Source organism: Crinia signifera, chromosome 6 (genome assembly GCF_055691185.1).
Source record: "Crinia signifera chromosome 6, ASM5569118v1, whole genome shotgun sequence".
Taxonomy (NCBI): Eukaryota; Metazoa; Chordata; class Amphibia; order Anura; family Myobatrachidae; genus Crinia; species Crinia signifera.
In genome coordinates, this window is record NC_139222.1 from 123,409,410 (window position 1) to 123,419,409 (window position 10,000).

At 36.0% G+C, this 10,000-nt stretch overlaps 6 non-coding genes across 6 annotated transcripts; all 6 read right to left on the bottom strand.

Annotated features, from left to right (window-relative positions):
• Positions 1-6,566: 6,566 nt before the first annotated feature.
• On the bottom strand, positions 6,567-6,638 carry TRNAP-AGG (transfer RNA proline (anticodon AGG)). The gene has a single exon. It is a non-coding gene; the product is annotated as a tRNA-Pro (tRNA).
• Positions 6,639-7,304: 666 nt separating this feature from the next.
• On the bottom strand, positions 7,305-7,376 carry TRNAP-AGG (transfer RNA proline (anticodon AGG)). Its single transcript has one exon. It is a non-coding gene; the product is annotated as a tRNA-Pro (tRNA).
• Positions 7,377-8,042: 666 nt separating this feature from the next.
• On the bottom strand, positions 8,043-8,114 carry TRNAP-AGG (transfer RNA proline (anticodon AGG)). Its single transcript has one exon. It is a non-coding gene; the product is annotated as a tRNA-Pro (tRNA).
• Positions 8,115-8,776: 662 nt separating this feature from the next.
• Positions 8,777-8,848, bottom strand: TRNAP-CGG (transfer RNA proline (anticodon CGG)). The gene has a single exon. It is a non-coding gene; the product is annotated as a tRNA-Pro (tRNA).
• A 294-nt stretch (positions 8,849-9,142) lies between these two features.
• Positions 9,143-9,214, bottom strand: TRNAP-AGG (transfer RNA proline (anticodon AGG)). The gene has a single exon. It is a non-coding gene; the product is annotated as a tRNA-Pro (tRNA).
• A 298-nt stretch (positions 9,215-9,512) lies between these two features.
• TRNAP-AGG (transfer RNA proline (anticodon AGG)) lies at positions 9,513-9,584 on the bottom strand. The gene has a single exon. It is a non-coding gene; the product is annotated as a tRNA-Pro (tRNA).
• Between the last annotated feature and the right edge of the window lie 416 nt (positions 9,585-10,000).

The following is a 10,000-nucleotide window of genomic DNA, read 5'->3' on the forward strand; positions in this document are numbered from 1 at the left end:
ACAGTGATCAGCCATACCCAAGGATGACCTCCAGCCCCCTCCCCATTGCTTCCCTCAAGTGATAATGTTGTTTTGTCAACATCTGTTTAAAAAACTGCCATTTTTTTTTCCAAATGACAAATGCTAATATGATGTCTGAGCTTAATAATGCTATTGCTTTTGCTTGTTTTATTTTAATTAAATCCCAGCCAATAGAGGTGTGACCATTCCAGAGAAAAGATTAATTTACAAATTGATGCATTTCATTTTGCACAGAAAAAGCAAGTGTTTTAAAAAAAATATTATTATTATTATTATTACTGAGCCACTAGAAATTCTTTAGAAAATAATATTGAGGTCTGCAGGTACCTCGGCAGAATCCTTATCAAAGCCCTTATTGAAAAATACAGATTTTATAGTGATTATTATAAGATGCATATTGAGTTGCATTTTTATGCTTACTGATTTATCTGATTGCATGTTGCCACTTTACTAGATCCATTGGTCATGCATATGAGCCCACAAATAAGGAATGGAGGTCACAATTAGGTGCAGCACTACTGGGTTCTGCTACTAGTAAATCGCATTTGCTGCACAACTAATCATGATATTCTCTCAAATATTTGTAATGATTTAATGATTATTTTTTTTCTCAGAGTGGTTTGGAAGAAATTGTGTATTATTAACAGGAATCCATGAGAGACTGCTGTCAGAAGGCACTAACCGATATGAGGACCCTCACGGGGTTAGAGGATTTTGATGAGTTTTTCATTACTAATCATGTCACAAGTTTCTAAACATCTATGGACCACAAGAAATAGTTTTCTTCCAGATTTTACAACAACGTATACTATTTAATACCCATAGTATTTGCAACACTCTGTTATTGCAGGTTATCTACCCAATGCGATTATTCTTATTATTTTTTTAGTGTAAATCAATTAATTTTACAGTTATGGAAGTATTACAGTCATCTAGTCATTGGTTTATGATCTGCATATCTCTTACTATCAAATAGCAGATAGTCAGTACTTACTACATTTATTTACAGCACAGTCCAATATACGTGGACTCAATTAAGCCAAGGTTTTATGGACAGCCCCACTATGTCCCACAATGAGTTGCATGATTGCTACCACAATGCTGATTCAATATGTTTATGATCTAATGATGTGTTTAAATTCTTTACAGGATTCTCTTACTGACACTTTTTCTATTACTACTACTAAATCTAACTGACACAGAGCTGGCAAAGTACAATATACTGACATAATTGCTTCATTTGAGACTCTGATACACGCACTGACAGAAACCACAGCACTGGATATATCAGATTTATCATATACCTGTCTTTACTGTAATGAACAACAAGCAGAGGCCTTGGGAGTTTGAACACATATACATGGGGATTCACATAGACCGATTGGGCAACAGTTGCACACTTGACCGAGTGGCATCTGCTTTACCAACATGTTTAAGTGGCGGCTGCTGCAGCCTTTGTATAGAAATTACAGAACACCGCACACTATGTGTCTCTAATGCTACATCTTTTCTAATGAACTCTTCACGGACAAGACACATTTCCAGTGCATGGTACTCTTGTTGGGAACTTTTGCTCCCAGCGCCACATGACCTGACCATTGTCAGGTGTGGTACGCTAAATCCTGCTACTCTGCTACCTGGTGGGACCCGGGAGTCCCAGAGGATGGATGAGAGGCAGGATTTAGAATATGATTGTGAGGAATATTTAAAGCAAAATTTCTCCAATTAGACCTGATATCTCTGACACGCCACTACCATCTACAAAGATTGTAGTTGTCACCAACAAGGAGACTCAGGATGGCCATATACGGGATATGCGGTAGTATTGGATTTAGAGATCCTCATTTTCCATCGTGATTTTGCTGTGATATAATACGCTAATATCACAGCAAGTAAAGGAGCTCATTGAGGCTGTGCAACTCCCTGCAAAGGCAGTAGTTGTTAAGTGTCAAGCTCACATGTTATAAAGTGATCTTGTTGCACTTGGTAACAAAAATAAGATGGCCACTGTTGTGAATCACATCACTATACAATTTAATGTTTTTAAAATTGACCAGCAGAAGCTCATAAAACATCAAGAGTTGTGTATTTAAAAGGAATGTGCCAATGGATGAAGAATGGATACAGTCAAAAGGCTAATGGCCTATGTAAAGATGGTGGGGGCAGACCAGTAGCTCCCCAAACCCCTCCTCCTGGCATATGCGGAAGCTGCCCATGGGATGACCCATGTAAGGAGAGAGAGGGCATGTATGTTGATTTCATCTTATGCAGAGGCCCAAACGCATCTGCAGAAGAATGAACTCAGGAAAATTATTCCTATAGAACCATCAAACATTTCTCCTACCACTGGTCCATTCCTAAGGTTAAAAATATTTTTTGGGGAATTTACATGCATTTAAAATTGTCATTATATTTAAATGGTATCTGATATGTTACAGTATCTTGATTAGAAGGAACATCCCAGCTGTCCCATGTACAGCATCCTTTACAGCAAAGAAATGTTTTGAGAAATTTGTGTTCAGATATGTTATCCCATAAGGTATATGGTAGTAAAAAAAAAAAAAATCATAGAGGTACATATTTGACAGGAAAGGTATTCTAAGGAATAAGTCAAAATATGGGTATGAAAATTTGGTTGCACTCACCACACACTTAAAGGTTTTAGTCAAAATTGAACATGTTAACAAATGCACATTGAGAACACATAATTTAGGGTGGGTGTGGAAATTACCATGAGTTGACTTGAAGTTTTGTCTTCGGTTTTGTATGACATTCACACTACTCCTCAGCAGCCACTGAACCTGTCCCTTTATAAGATCATTATTTTAATTGATATATATTTTTTTTTGGGAGACCATCAATCCCTATTCAACATCCAGCAGCAGACTTGTCACTCTAATTCTCACATCATCTAAATACTTTGCCAGAAAAGCAAACAAGCTTATGAAGGGATGTTGTTATAAGGTCCAGCCTGGAGACTATGCAATGGTGAGAAAATTCTTACAATTAAATGTCTCGTAGATCAAAGGCAAGACCCGTCCCTGTGAAACAAACCGATTGAATTAATGCGTCTCACTGCAAGAAGGTTTCCGACCTGGTGGTGATATCAGTTGAAAGAAATAGAAACTGATGCAGATAAATATTGTGACTGTGATTCTAACTTAATAAACTTATTTGATGATGGGCCTGTCCAGGGCCCCCACACAGACCAAGACAAGGTCCACGGAATCGGGGGGCATCCTTTGTGGTGTCCCTGCGGGTTGTGGGCAAGAAGAGGTCCACGGAATCGGGGGATACCCTTAGTGGTGTCCCTGCGGGTTGTGGACAAGGTGTAAAACAATGATCCCCATGAGTGACCAAGTCTCCCATACACTCACTAACTGAAGAAATCATTTTTTAAGTTTTCATTTTTTTATAGTGAATGAGGGTTACCAGGGATTGGTTGCTGGCAAGGACAGTGTGTATAGTTATCAAAGAGGTATTACTAGAGTCATGATGGTGTATTCTACTTCTGCTTTTAATTTTAATCCCACAAGTATAGTATAATCATAACAGACACACATATACATCATACTACTGATGCTCCCAGGTTTCGGTATGCATCAGAGGATGGTAATAAAATACTGATAGCCAATATGTTAAACTAATTAGAAGGTTTAAAATAAATATATGAGTAATAACATAAAAGTAACTAAGAACATCCAAACCAGAACCATTGATAGAATACATCTAGTAAGGTATCAGTAAAGAAGAGGCATTCTAAGTTAGGATGGTAACAATGGTGCAAACATAATATCTATATGCAAACTGACATTTCTTCTTTAAGATGCTCATCATGAGCTGATAAAAATAACAATAAGGTAAACTGATTGTTGTTTATATTGTCATCTACGGTATCACTCTGGTAATGTTGGGTTAATGGCTACTTATATTTGCAGTCAAATCAAACAACACTTTATTTTCTATGTAGGATTTACACAAGTGAATCTTATAAGGTTACTGACTCTCCCTAGGTTTAAAATTGGTAAAGAGTGTAATAACAGGAGATATTTTGGAGTACAACAAAACATGTAGTTATGTGACAGAGTTGGGTGTGCTAGTATAAAATCTAGATAAAAAAGGGTACTCATTGAATTGTTTCTTATGATGTTTTCTCAAACATACTGTCTCATAAGCCATGGACATTACCACAAGGATTATGAGGTTTCTAAATGGTTACAAACAAGATCGATTGTAATAAAATTTTACTTTTACTAATTAATACAGTGGTGATTCAACATGAAGAGTTGAAAGTAACACATGGTATATTAAAGAAACACACTTATTTACATTATCCCAAGTTTATAAAATTGTATTTGAATTTGTGAATATAATTAAAATATGGTACAAGCATCACAAATACTAAATGGATGATGACGTTAAAAGGAAAGTTGAATGAAATTATTTGGGTTAAAAATTAGTTTATTGAATAGGTGTGAGTGATGTGATTCCCTACAGTTGAACCCCAATAACTGGTTCGCATAAGTCAATGTTATATATGCTTTAAGAAGTTTGATGTTTTTGCCAAGATAATATTATTGATTTTTCTGTATACTAGTGAAATGCTTCAAGAAGGTTTAAGAGAGAAACAAATGATGCACAGTACGAGAGATATGAACTTTTTTTCGGAGATATGAAAAAAGTTGAGGATGGACTGATAATACAGAAAATCAACTAATCAATAAATCTATGCTTTTATTATATTCTGTTTTCCTGACTGCCGCTATTATTGCTGCAGATGACTTTAGCTTGTTGCACACTGTACTATTCACTGCGTATGAGGCCTTCCCTTTGCGCTAAACAGTTATAATATCTAACATATTATATGTTAGAAGCAGCAGACATTTTGTGAGGCATGACTCGCATATCTCGTTACAAGATGGCGTGTGGAGTCAGAATACTGCTGAAATAAGTAATTTCTTATGAGATATTGTTTTGGATTTCTGGGTTTAAGAATGCCTTATTGATGTAACACAGAACAAGGACAGACACCTAGACTCCACAAACTGAATAATATGGGAACAAGGCCACACATGCGTAGACCCACAAGGCCACTGAAGTTGGGTGTTGGGTTAATTATGACATCATGATTGAAAGCAGAGCTTGCCAATAAGACTCAATGCTTATGAGTAATTAATTAATTAATGTGATAAAGGTTTAAATATCAGAGTGATAGAAGGAGGGAGAAGGCAGTTGAGAAAGAACAAGGAAGCACAGGGGGCTGGAGGTAATTATGAAGGAGGTTTAATCATGGCTGATCACTGTCCTTGAAAGGTGTCCATTTTGATTTGATTTAGAATTACTGTTTAAGTATTAGCTAGTCAGTTTTGTGTTTCTTGTGTTAGTCTGCATTCGCAATTACCTGTAATGAAGCTATTCTTTAAGTAAAGCATTGCCATACATTTTATAAAAAGGTTGTGTGGGTGTGCAATCATTTCAGCGTTGCCATTATATTTAAAGGTAATAAAGTAAATAAATTTGGTTTGGGTTATTTATCATATCTAAGCTTATCAGATAAATATCTGGTTTATCAGTAATAATTAAAAGAGCTGGATAAAATAGTTGATGTATATTGTTGTATTATGTTACTGAGATAATGGGGAATGTGTTTTTTTTTACCCAAAGTACCACCATATGGTTGAAAATGTACTACATACTCCTAAGTAATTACAAACTAATTGTGTAAAATGGCAAGAGCAAAATTCAATTGATGCTTTGAAATCAAGCATTTAACATCAATCATGGGCTCTAAAAGGCAGCTAAATGCTGGGCTCGTCCGGTATTTGAACCCGGGACCTCTCGCACCCTAAGCGAGAATCATACCCCTAGACCAACGAGCCACCCCTGAAAACTTCTCACGTCAGAATAAATTTTTTTTTTTAAAGTGAAACTCATATTATTTATGTAATAATTAAAAGAGCTGGATAAAATAGTTGATGTATATTGTTGTATTATGTTACTGAGATAATGGGGAATGTGTTTTTTTTACCCAAAGTACCACCATATGGTTGAAAATGTACTACATACTCCTAAGTAATTACAAACTAATTGTGTAAAATGGCAAGAGCAAAATTCAATTGATGCTTTGAAATCAAGCATGTAACATCAATCATGGGCTCTAAAAGGCAGCTAAATGCTGGGCTCATCCGGGATTTGAACCCCGGACCTCTTGCACCCTAAGCGAGAATCATACCCCTAGACCAACGAGACACCCCTGAAAACTTCTCACGTCAGAATATTTTTTTTTTTTAAAGTGAAACTCATATTATTTATGTAATAATTCAAAGAGCTGGATAAAATAGTTGATGTATTTTGTTGTATTATGTTACTGAGATAATGGGGAATGTGTTTTTTTACCCAAAGTACCACCATATGGTTGAAAATGTTCTACATACTCCTAAGTAATTACAAACTAATTGTGTAAAATGGCAAGAGCAAAATTCAATTGATGCTTTGAAATCAAGCATTTAACATCAATCATGGGCTCTAAAAGGCAGCTAAATGCTGGGCTCGTCCGGGATTTGAACCCGGGACCTCTCGCACCCTAAGCGAGAATCATACCCCTAGACCAACAAGCCACCCCTGAAAACTTCTCACGTCAGAATAATTTTTTTTTTTTAAAGTGAAACATATTATTTACGTAATAATTGAAAGAGGTGGAAAAAATATTTGATGTATATTGTTGTATTATGTTACTGAGATAATGGGGAATGTGTTTTTTTTACCCAAAGTACCACCATATGGTTGAAAATGTACTACATACTCCTAAGTAATTACAAACTAATTGTGTAAAATGGCAAGAGCAAAATTCAATTGAGGCTTTGAAATCAAGCATGTAACATCAATCATGGGCTCTAAAAGGCAGCTAAATGCTGGGCTCATCCGGGATTTGAACCCCGGACCTCTTGCACCCTAAGCGAGAGTCATACCCCTAGACCAACGAGACACCCCTGAAAACTTCTCACGTCAGAATAATTTTTTTTTTTAAAGTGAAACTCATATTATTTATGTAATAATTGAAAGAGCTGGATAAAATAGTTGATGTATATTGTTGTATTATGTTACTGAGATAATGGGGAATGTGTTTTTTTTTACCCAAAGTACCACCATATGGTTGAAAATGTACTACATACTCCTCAGTAATTACAAACTAATTGTGTAAAATGGCAAGAGCAAAATTCAATTGATGCTTTGAAATCAAGCATGTAACATTAATCATGGGCTCTAAAAGGCAGCTAAATGCTGGGCTCGTCCGGGATTTGAACCCGGGACCTCTCGCACCCTAAGCGAGAATCATACCCCTAGACCAACAAGCCACCCCTGAAAACTTCTCACGTCAGAATAAATTTTTTTTTTTAAAGTGAAACTCATATTATTTACGTAATAATTGAAAGAGGTGGAAAAAATATTTGATGTATATTGTTGTATTATGTTACTGAGATAATGGGGAATGTGTTTTTTTTACCCAAAGTACCACCATATGGTTGAAAATGTACTACATACTCCTAAGTAATTACAAACTAATTGTGTAAAATGGCAAGAGCAAAATTCAATTGAGGCTTTGAAATCAAGCATGTAACATCAATCATGGGCTCTAAAAGGCAGCTAAATGCTGGGCTCATCTGGGATTTGAACCCCAGACCTCTTGCACCCTAAGCGAGAATCATACCCCTAGACCAACGAGACACCCCTGAAAACTTCTCACGTCAGAATAATTTTTTTTTTTAAAGTGAAACTCATATTATTTATGTAATAATTGAAAGAGCTGGATAAAATAGTTGATGTATTTTGTTGTATTATGTTACTGAGATAATGGGGAATGTGTTTTTTTACCCAAAGTACCACCATATGGTTGAAAATGTTCTACATACTCCTAAGTAATTACAAACTAATTGTGTAAAATGGCAAGAGCAAAATTCAATTGATGCTTTGAAATCAAGCATTTAACATCAATCATGGGCTCTAAAAGGCAGCTAAATGCTGGGCTCGTCCGGGATTTGAACCCGGGACCTCTCGCACCCTAAGCGAGAATCATACCCCTAGACCAACAAGCCACCCCTGAAAACTTCTCACGTCACAATATTTTTTTTTTTAAAGTGAAACTCATTATATACGTAATAATGCAGAGAGCTGGATAAAATATTTAATGAATATTGTTGTGTTATGTTACTGAGATAATGGGGAATGTGTTTTTTTACCCAAAGTACCACCATATGGTTGAAAATGTCCTAAATACTCATAATTAATTACAAACTAATTGTGTAAAATGGCAAGAGCAAAATTCAATTGATGCTTTGAAATCAAGCATGTAACATCAATCATGGGCTCTAAAAGGCAGCTAAATGCTGGGCTCATCCGGGATTTGAACCCCGGACCTCTTGCACCCTAAGCGAGAATCATACCCCTAGACCAACGAGACACCCCTGAAAACTTCTCACGTCAGAATATTTTTTTTTTTTTAAAGTGAAACTCATATTATTTACGTAATAATTGAAAGAGGTGGAAAAAATATTTGATGTATATTGTTGTATTATGTTACTGAGATAATGGGGAATGTGTTTTTTTACCCAAAGTACCACCATATGGTTGAAAATGTTCTACATACTCCTAAGTAATTACAAACTAATTGTGTAAAATGGCAAGAGCAAAATTCAATTGATGCTTTGAAATCAAGCATTTAACATCAATCATGGGCTCTAAAAGTCTGCTAAATGCTGGGCTCGTCCGGGATTTGAACCCGGGACCTCTCGCACCCGAAGCGAGAATCATACCCCTAGACCAACGAGCCACCCCTGAAAACTTTTCACCTTAGAATTACTTTTTTTTTTAAAGTGAAACTCATTATATACGTAATAATGCAGAGAGCTGGATAAAATATTTAATGAATATTGTTGTGTTATGTTACTGAGATAATGGGGAATGTGTTTTTTTACCCAAAGTACCACCATATGGTTGAAAATGTCCTAAATACTCATAAGTAATTACAAACTAATTGTGTAAAATGGCAAGAGCAAAATTCAATTGATGCTTTGAAATCAAGCATTTAACATCAATCATGGGCTCTAAAAGTCTGCTATATGCTGGGCTCGTCCGGGATTTGAACCCGGGACCTCTCGCACCCTAAGCGAGAATCATACCCCTAGACCAACGAGCCACCCCTGAAAACTTCTCACGTCAGAATAATTTTTTTTTTTTAAAGAGAAACTCATATTATTTATGTAATAATTGAAAGAGCTGGATAAAATAGTTGATGTATATTGTTGTATTATGTTACTGAGATAATGGGGAATGTGTTTTTTTTACCCAAAGTACCACCATATGGTTGAAAATGTACTACATACTCCTAAGTAATTACAAACTAATTGTGTAAAATGGCAAGAGCAAAATTCAATTGATGCTTTGAAATCAAGCATGTAACATTAATCATGGGCTCTAAAAGGCAGCTAAATGCTGGGCTCGTCCGGGATTTGAACCCGGGACCTCTCGCACCCTAAGCGAGAATCATACCCCTAGACCAACAAGCCACCACTGAAAACTTCTCACGTCAGAATAATTTTTTTTTTTTAAAGTGAAACTCATATTATTTACGTAATAATTGAAAGAGGTGGAAAAAATATTTGATGTATATTGTTGTATTATGTTACTGAGATAATGGGGAATGTGTTTTTTTTACCCAAAGTACCACCATATGGTTGAAAATGTACTACATACTCCTAAGTAATTACAAACTAATTGTGTAAAATGGCAAGAGCAAAATTCAATTGAGGCTTTGAAATCAAGCATGTAACATCAATCATGGGCTCTAAAAGGCAGCTAAATGCTGGGCTCATCCGGGATTTGAACCCCGGACCTCTTGCACCCTAAGCGAGAATCATACCCCTAGACCAACGAGACACCCCTGAAAACTTCTCACGTCAGAATATTTTTTTTTTTTTAAAGT